Source organism: Cornus florida, unplaced genomic scaffold (genome assembly GCF_030987335.1).
Source record: "Cornus florida cultivar Cherokee Brave unplaced genomic scaffold, ASM3098733v1 CherokeeBrave_3.0.0_Hap2_Chr01, whole genome shotgun sequence".
Classification (NCBI taxonomy): domain Eukaryota; kingdom Viridiplantae; phylum Streptophyta; class Magnoliopsida; order Cornales; family Cornaceae; genus Cornus; species Cornus florida.
Window position 1 is genome coordinate 19,758,280 of NW_026775571.1, and position 9,448 is coordinate 19,767,727.

The following is a 9,448-nucleotide window of genomic DNA, read 5'->3' on the forward strand; positions in this document are numbered from 1 at the left end:
CGAATTGCACACTGAAGATTCGACATTCATCATATCATATTAGTTGTGGATTTAGAGCATGTATTGTATAGGTTTCCAAATTTGGTTGTGCTTAGTAGATAGTTGATTTATCTTGCATATTCCTGTTGATATATACGTTGTTGCACAACTTGTTGATTTTGGAAACTTGGGGATGTCGTTGTTTGACTATGGCTAGGACGTGGTTCTAGTACGGGGGATAGTCCCTCTATATAGTCTAGTGCGCACATAGGGAGGTTACCCATGGGCTAGTAACCAAAAGTAACTATGTTGTCGGTCTGATCCGGCGTGACGTCCGAGTATCCACTTTGTTTGATTTCGCATTTCATTTTCAAGTTGATAACTAGATGATGTTGTAACTTGTTGTTTCTTATTTGTCGTTCCATTTTAAGTTATAGGATGTTAACTTTGCGAAATTGTGCTTTATGTGTTGTATTGGAAGTTCCAATGTTGGTTAAATTGCACCGATATTGAAAATCGTGTTTTGACGTTCTAATAAAGCTTAGGATTGATCCTATTGATTCATTTATAACATAGACGTTAGGTGGCATGAACCACTACTGTTATTTTGTGCCTTAGATTCTAAGTTGATGGCTTTGAGAACTTAAACCTTGTTGCACTGTATAACATGCTCTTTTGTTGTTGAATTGCATGGATAATGTGATTCTTGTTAACTTGTATTCAAATATGCTTTCATCATGTTGTATGGATTACTCTAGACCTAGTTCAATTGTATTGAAAATGCAATTCATGTTAATCTATGCTCAAGCATTCTTCTTGTCGTGTTCTTAGATTATCCCAACCATGATTCGTTTCATACACGTATGTATATCATGATTCTTGTTGCTTAGACTGTAAGGTTGCTTAGGATGCTCCCCGAGTCTCACTTGGACATAGACGTTAGGTGGCATGAGCCCCTTTAACATGTTTCACCTTAAGGTGATAAATTTGTAAAATGCTAGGTCGATGCATGCTCATCTCCTATGAGTAGCTTTATGTTACTCACCCCTACGATACTGGGGCATATTTCAGGTACGAAGACTTGGTTCGTGACGCCTAGCATTCCTTGGATGTCGTGTAGCTTTCAAGTTTCCATTTCATGCAAATGTTAGCATGAAATGTCATTTTGTAGACTTATATGTCAAAATATGTATATTTGATTCCATGTATGTAATGTGTACTTAAGTACACTCCTTTCAATGTATTTGATGTGTATGAAATGAGGCCAGAGGCCAATGACATGTATATTGTATTCTATGTACTTTTTAACTTCATGAAATATTATGAAAACCTTGAAATATCGCAAGTCATTGCTTTACTATGGTTGCATCGGGTGTGGGAATTCCATTTTCATTCTTTCATAGGGTCTTATTAATCTTGTATAAAGTGTGACCAAGGGCTAAATGGTCATTTGACTCCATTTTACATTTTTGGATTCCATGTTTTCCATTCCAAGTCCATTTTTGCCTTTTAGCCCATTGGGGGGTCGGATTTTGTATCGGCTATATTTTTAAGCCATGGACCATTGCAGCGCATTTAAATAGGTAAGTTACGTTTGCGTGCATGGTCGTTTCCGGGCAAAACCTTATCGTTTGCGTTTTGAGCCTCTTGTGAATTCATTTCGCATTTTTTTTTTTTTGCATATTCTGATCTAGGGGCATTATGGACCTTTCACATCAGTTTTATTTTCTTCTTTTGACATGGTTAAATAGAAAACATGATTTTAGGGGGGGTTTCTTCTTCGTATTTTTCCAGAAAAACTCGTTTTGACCTCTGTTTCAAGCCTCAGTTCTGGGCAGATCAAAAAAAATGTAGCAGAAGCCAAGGGCTGCCACCAGCCATGTCTTTGGGCGCCGGTGGGCTCGCGCATGGGCGCCGTGTGCGCCATGGCCCCTCGTCGGGCCGCCGCGATGTCAATTCTTCTTTTGGGCTTTTCTCCTTCGTCCGAACTCCGATTCAAGTGAATTTTTTTTTTTAACTTGACTAATTTTTTGCTATCTTTCCAACGGTGTGCTCGGTTGCACCCGGTTCTTCCTGGATAATTACCAATTTACCCTTTTTGCTTTAAGTGCTCATTTTTCTTCGTCATGCCGTTTCTCCTTCGTTCGGACTCCGAATCATGCAATTCTTGAGCCCATCTTGATTAGTTTTTCGTTGTCCTTCCAGCGGTGTGCTCAGTGGCAGCCAAATCTACAGTTTTCAGAAATGACAATTTTGCCCCTGGGGGCTTATTTGTCATATTTTCGATCTTTTGCTTCCGCATCAATTCTTGTTGAGTTCCACGACCTCATGGAAGGTCACTTTGACTTTTTAGAGTCTTGTTTTCTGTTTTCGCATCCGCATTCGGATCCGTTATCGGATCATCCTTACAATTCATCACAAGATACGCTGGCCTACAAACCAGGGTCGTCAAATTTTGGTTTTTATTGCAATTGTGTGCATGATATATTTGATAAGTTGCATCTATTTGGTGAACAATGATGATCAGGTGCCGAATTTGAGTGGGAAGAGAAAGAGATTGAAATGGTATTTTGTGGGGCCACTAGGAAATGTTAATGGGTTTTATTGCATTGATATATATATATATATATATATATATATATATATGGTGTATCTATTAAAGCAAAATGGAGTGATTAATTTGTGATGATTAAGGAAAAAGTAAAAACAAAATATTGAAATTGTAATGGGGCCCACTAATTGATTCTTTGTTGGCAATTATTCTTTTTCTTGGACTCTCACGTGGCCATGTTTCTCTTTGGTAGCTGGGCGTTGTGTTTTATCAGAGACATTGTATGTTGAATAAAATGAATTGAGATGATAAGGTAAAGGACAGTGGTGGCGGGTCCACTTGTTTTTCTTTTAATTGTCCTTTGATATATTATGTCGGTAGAATGCTTTATAAATATTGAGTATCTGTTACTTGATGAGAATGATATACAGAATGAGAAAAATAGAGGAAAAATTACAGAGAGTTTAGAGATACAGAGAGTGAGCCGAGAGGGCTGAGTATTTGATGCAAGCTTGGATGATCCAGTGCGGATTTATTTTGCAGTGTGGGGATCATCATACTTTGAATGGTTTAGATAATTTTATTTCAAATATTTTGTTGATTGTTATTTTGTTAAAATTATATATATGTATTTTGTTTAAAAGCATATATATATTTTTGTGAAGCAAATTTATCATGAAACTCTTTGAAATTCTTGTTATGATTTTTGTTACTGTCTCACCCCCCTACAGTTTCAGGTACCGAGGATGAACTTGGATTGCTAGTAGCGGGCTTAGGTGGAAAAGTTGGTGTTGAGAATTAATTATTTATTTTAGAGATGTTGTATTAATTATTTGAGGAAATTGATTTTGTATCAATAAAATGATATTTCTTTTTGAGATCCTGGTGTAATACTGATGTGTTTGGATTTGTATAAATCGAGAATTTTATTTGGAATTTTCGGGACTTGACAGAATGGTATCAAAGCCTTTACCCAGTCGGAAGTGTGAGTTTAGTGATGATGTTGTTAGGTGTGTGTGGGCGAGTGTTTAGTTCTGACTAGCTACCACTCGTAGCCGGGTGTGTGTGTCCGGATGTCGTTCACTGGCAGCTACTAGAATGATTACTATCGGTGATTAGGGGCAAGTGTCCCTAGATCACTATCGGTTTTATTTTGTGGGCAGGTGACGGCATCGTCTAGTTATCACAACGGTTATAGAGTGTGTGAACGGGTAACTAGCACTGTCAGCTACCACAACATTTTTCATGTCACTAAATTTCACATCACCTAGGGTAAGGATTTTTGAATTTTGTTTTGCCACTTTTGATGTTTTCGGGTATGCGAAGATTGTTGGATCTGAATTTCGGGACGAAATTCTTTTTAAGTGGTGGAGAATGTGACAACCAGGATTTTTTTAAGAATTGAAATTCAATTATTTTATAATTTATAGTTGTTAAAATTAATTATTTTATTTTAATTAGAGACTTCCCAATTAGAGATTGGCTCATTGATTATTAAATTGGAGACTGATTCATGTTTTTCAATTTAATGAAATTGATTTTTTAGCATCTAGGGGAGAGAAGTCATGGGTGCCGAAATTGGTGAAAGGAAACTTGATTGGATTTTGGTTTTTATTGCAATTGTGTGCATGTTATATTTGATAAGTTGCATCTGTTTGGTGAGCAATGATGATCAGGTGCCGAATTTGAGTGGGAGAGAAAGAGATTGAAATGGTATTTTGTGGGGCCACTAGGAAATGTTAATGGGTTTTATTGCATCGATATATATATATGGTGCATCTGTTAAAGCAAAATGGAGTGATTAATTTGTGATGATGAAGGAAAAAGCAAAAACAAAATATTGAAATTGTAATGGGGCCCACTAATTGATTCTTTTTTGGTAATTATTCTTTTTCTTGGACTCTCACGTGGCCATGTTTCTCTTTGGTAGCTGGGCTTTGTGTTTTATCAGAGACATTGTATGTTGAATAAAATGAATTGAGATGATAAGGTAAAGGACGGTGGTGGCGGGTCCACTTGTTTTTCTTTTAATTGTCCTTTGATATTTTATGTCGGTAGAATGCTTTATAAATATTGAGTGTCTGTTACTTAATGAGAATGATATACAGAATGAGAAAAATAGAGGAAAAATTACAGAGAGTTTAGAGATACAGAGAGAGAGCCGAGAGGGCTGAGTATTCGATGCAAGCTTGGATGATCCAGTGCGGATTTATTTTGCAGTGTACGGATCTTCATACCTTGAATGGTTTGGATGATTTTATTTCAAATATTTTGTTGATTGTTATTTTGTTAAATTTGCATATATGTATTTTGTTTAAAAGTATATATATATATTTGTGAAGCAAATTTATCATGAAACTCTTTGAAATACTTGTTATGGTTTTTCCTACTGTCTCAGCCCCCTACAATTTCAAGTACCGAGGATGAACTTGGATTGCTAGTAGCGGGCTTAGGTGGAAGAGTTGGTGTTGAGGATTAATTATTTATTTTAGAGATGTTGTATTAATTTTTTGAGGAAATTGATTTTGTATCAATAAAATGATATTTCTTTTTGAGATGCTGGGTGTAATACTGATGTGTTTGGATTTGTATAAATCGAGGATTTTATTTGGAATTTTCGGGACGTGACAGAAAGGTATCAGAGCATGTACCCAGTCGGAAGCGTGAGTTTAGTGATGATGTTGTTGGGTGTGTGTGGACGAGTGTTTAGTTCTGACTAGCTACCACTCGTAGTCGGGTGCGTGTGTCTGGATGTCGCTCACTGGCAGCTACTAGAATGATTACTATCGGTGATTAGGGGCAAGTGTCCCTAGATCACTATAGGTTTTATTTTGTGGGCGGGTGACGGCATCGTCTAGTTACCACAACGGTTATAGAGTGTGTGGGCGGGTAACTAGCACTGTTAGCTACCACAACATTTTTCATATCACTGAATTTCACATCGCCTGGGGTAAGAATTTTTGGATTTTATTTTGCCACTTTTGATGTTTTCGGGTATGCGAAGATTGTTGGATCTGAATTTCGGGACGAAATTTTTTTTAAGTAGTGGAGAATGTGACAACCCAGATTTTTTTGAGAATTGAAATTCAATTATTTTATAATTTTTAGTTGTTAAAATTAATTAATTTAATTAGAGACTTCCCAATTAGAGATTGGCTCACTGATTATTAAATTGGAGACTGATTCATGTTTTTCAATTTAATGAAATTGATTTTTTAGCATCTAGGGGAGAGAAGTCATGGGTGCCGAAATTGGTGAAAGGAAACTTGATTGGATTTTGGTTTCTATTGCAATTGTGTGCATGATATATTTGATAAGTTGCATCTGTTTGGTGAACAATGATGATCTGGTGCCGAATTTGAGTGGGAAGAGAAAGAGATTGAAATGGTATTTTGTGGGGCCACGAGGAAATGTTAATGGGTTTTATTGCATTGATATATATATATATATATATATATATATATATATATGTGGTGTATCTGTTAAAGCAAAATGGAGTGATTAATTTGTGATGATGAAGGAAAAAGCAAAAACAAAATATTGAAATTGTAATGGGGCCCACTAATTGATTCTTTGTTGGCAATTATTATTTTTCTTGGACTCTAACGTGGCCATGTTTCTCTTTGGTAGCTGGGCTTTGTGTTTTATCAGAGACATTGTATGTTGAATAAAATGAATTGAGATGATAAGGTAAAGGACGGTGGTAGCGGGTCCACTTGTTTTTCTTTTAATTGTCCTTTGATATTTTATGTCGGTAGAATGCTTTATAAATATTGAGTGTCTGTTACTTGATGAGAATGATATATAGAATGAGAAAAATAGAAGAAAAATTACGTGGAGTTTAGAGATACAGAGAGAGAGCCGAGAGGGCTGAGTATTTGATGCAAGCTTGGATGATCCAGTACAGATTTATGTTGCACTGCAGGGATCATCATACCTTGAATGGTTTGGATGATTTTATTTCAAATATTTTGTTGATTGTTATTTTGTTAAAATTGCATATATGTATTTTGTTTAAAAACATATATATATATATATTTTTGTGAAGCAAATTTATCATAAAACTCTTTGAAATTCTTGTTATGCTTTTTCCTACTGTCTCACCCCCCTATAGTTTCAGGTACCGAGAATGAACTTGGATTGCTAGTAGCGGGCTTAGGTGGAAGAGTTGGTGTTGAGGATTAATTATTTATTTTAGAGATATTGTATTAATTATTTGAGGAAAATGATTTTGTATCAATAAAATGATATTTTTTTTTGAGATCCTGGGTGTAATACTGATGTGTTTGGATTTGTATAAATCGAGGATTTTATTTGAAATTTTCGGAACATGACATGAACTATCCACCTACTTACTTCTAACTAATTTTGCAGTATAACTCGTCTTCCTTAAGCATAGCCTATGAAAATATTCATTCATGAAAAATATTGGAACACCATTGCATGATCTCTATTCTTAACGTCGAGAAGCCCTTATGCTGTCATCTCGTACATTAAGAATATGTTAAGAATAATTAAAAAGCAATTAATTCTGTTGACCTTAAGGATTTCATCAAATGACAATCTAGATGTTTTGATGATAACAAACCATTAATGGTGTTTAATGGCTAAAGCTTACATTGAGTGTTATATAGATTATTTACATTCAAAAAATGACGTCAATGAAGTTATAAAGATCATTCCAAGTATTCCATTATTAAAGATCACATCAAGGAAATAAATGTATACAAAGAAGACTTGAAGTTGCAAGAAATCAAAATGTAAAGTCCATCCAAAGATAGCTTGGACGATAATAAGCAAGCAAGCAACTCAAAGAAAAGAAGAAAGCAAGAGTACCTCAAAGCCTAAAGATCATGGACAAAGCATGAAGAAAGGGGTAGATAGGATGGTGAGTGTTTAGGATTCAATGTTAAAGTATTTATGAATCCATTTGAAACTTATCTCTATAGGATCATGCATATAATCATTATCATTCATATGTTCCTATATCCATTAGCAATATACTATAAACTTCATTCATTTATAATTGACATATAGAGTCTTTGTTAAAGAGTGAGTTAATTCAAGCTTGCTTAAGTTTTAAAATAACTCATCACTTGTGCTAGAAATGCTAAGACCATGCACATTAATCATATAATTCATATTCGTCAACCATTAAGGCATATAAAGCCTTTATTACTATGAGTTGGTAACAGACATTAGGACCCTAGAATGCGCGTCATGAAAAAATGTGTTTTTTACGAAGTGTGAAAAATGAATTTTTGAAATAATGATTATTTTAAAATAATTTTTCCCAGTAATAACTCCTTATACTTTAAATAGCCTAAACTGATTTTATCAAAATTTATGACCAAGTCTACATTGGTCTACATAAGGATTCATTTTTACCAAAACTGTCAGAAATTCAAATTTGTACTAAAACTGAATTTTTACATTTTGATTTAATTGGATTTCAATTTTCTTATATTTTTTATTGAATCCAAATGAGGGGTACTTCCTTATTTACATTGTAAACTTAAAGTAAATGGATATATTTACAATGAAAATAAGGTATGCAGAAAGTCTGGTCGAAAGTTTAACAGAAAGTCTGGCAAAAAAAGTCTAAACTGAAAACAAAACTGTCAGGACAGATTTTTTGTCTGTCAGCCAACTGGTGATTATGCCCACTATGTGACAGCCGGCCGACAAGAAAACAGAGAGATGGGATTCTTAAACCCATCGTTTCAGCCGACCGAGGATTGGTCATCAGCCGACCGACAAGGAGCTTTTGGCCGATCGAAAATGTACCATCAGCCGACTGACACAAAGACAGATTTGAAATAATGAATAGTTTGACCATTTGACTTCATGGAAATTTACCATTTTGCCCCTAAACTGCCATGTTCTTCAATAGGGTTATAAATACATAATTTTTGGACATTGTGGGTATGCAAGAGAGCCAATACTTGAGAGACCTTATTAGACATTAAAGAGACCTTTTGTTCTCACATTTTCTCTTCGTTTCTCTCATTCATTCATATACTATACTTAAGAGATTCAACTAAGGATTCAGAGAGCTTTTGCTCTATTCTATACTTGAGAAATCCTACCATTTCTTATTCATATCATTCATAGAGTTAAAGCTTCACTTATATTCATTAATACTCTAGTTGTGAGCTAAAATTTGAACATCTATCCTTGAGAGATTTCTTGTACTTCCTTGTTCTTGTTACTATCTATTGTAAGGGTTGGTTTGACCCACCGGGTTGGTGTGACCCAAAAGAAGACAAAGGGAAGATTGTTCTCTTAGCAAGGTGAAGTAAGGAGTTGCTTCATATAAAGGTTTTCTCTCCACCCATAAGGAGAATCCACAGTGGATTAGGAAGTCTTAAGAGAAGTCTTGAGCCGAGGAGTAGGAGTTTCCGAATCTCGCTAAAATTGCCAAGTCATTGTTTGCAATTTCTCTTCCTTTATCTCTTTTACAATTGTACTATTAATTGCTTAGTTTCATATCTTGAATATTGTATAATTGCTTAAGTAGTTTATTAAAAATTATAAATCTATAAATTGCGAAAGTTGGCCACCGACTCTATTCAATTCTTGGTTAACAAAATCTAAGACAAGATATTTGACGATTCCTCTTCTATGCGAGATAGGAACAAGAACTTTTAATGTGAGAGGTCGCTTCACAAGGTTAAATGATGAATGTGGTTTAGGAAGCCCTTTTAGTCAAATTTACATTTATAAAACCACTACTACTACTAATGAAGCATAGTGAGTAGGGATCGTCCACAGGGATTAAACACGTACTTGGAATTTAACTTTGAATCTAGTGGATTACAAGATTTCAAAGAGAGGGTCTGGTTGACTATACTAGAGTTCAATTAACATAAAATGCAAGTAAATTAAATTAAGTGAGCTAGGGATTTAAGAGATGAG

General features: G+C 35.0%; 1 long non-coding RNA gene across 2 annotated transcripts; it reads left to right on the plus strand.

Moving 5' to 3' along the window:
- The first annotated feature begins 2,437 nt into the window (after nucleotides 1-2,437).
- Nucleotides 2,438-6,791, plus strand: LOC132293502 (uncharacterized). Of its 2 annotated transcripts, none has more exons than XR_009477852.1 (3): nucleotides 2,438-3,098; nucleotides 3,262-6,475; nucleotides 6,645-6,791. It is a non-coding gene; the product is annotated as an uncharacterized LOC132293502 (long non-coding RNA). The 2 variants fall into 2 exon arrangements; XR_009477853.1 differs by having other exon boundaries at nucleotides 3,262-4,751.
- Nucleotides 6,792-9,448: the final 2,657 nt, after the last annotated feature.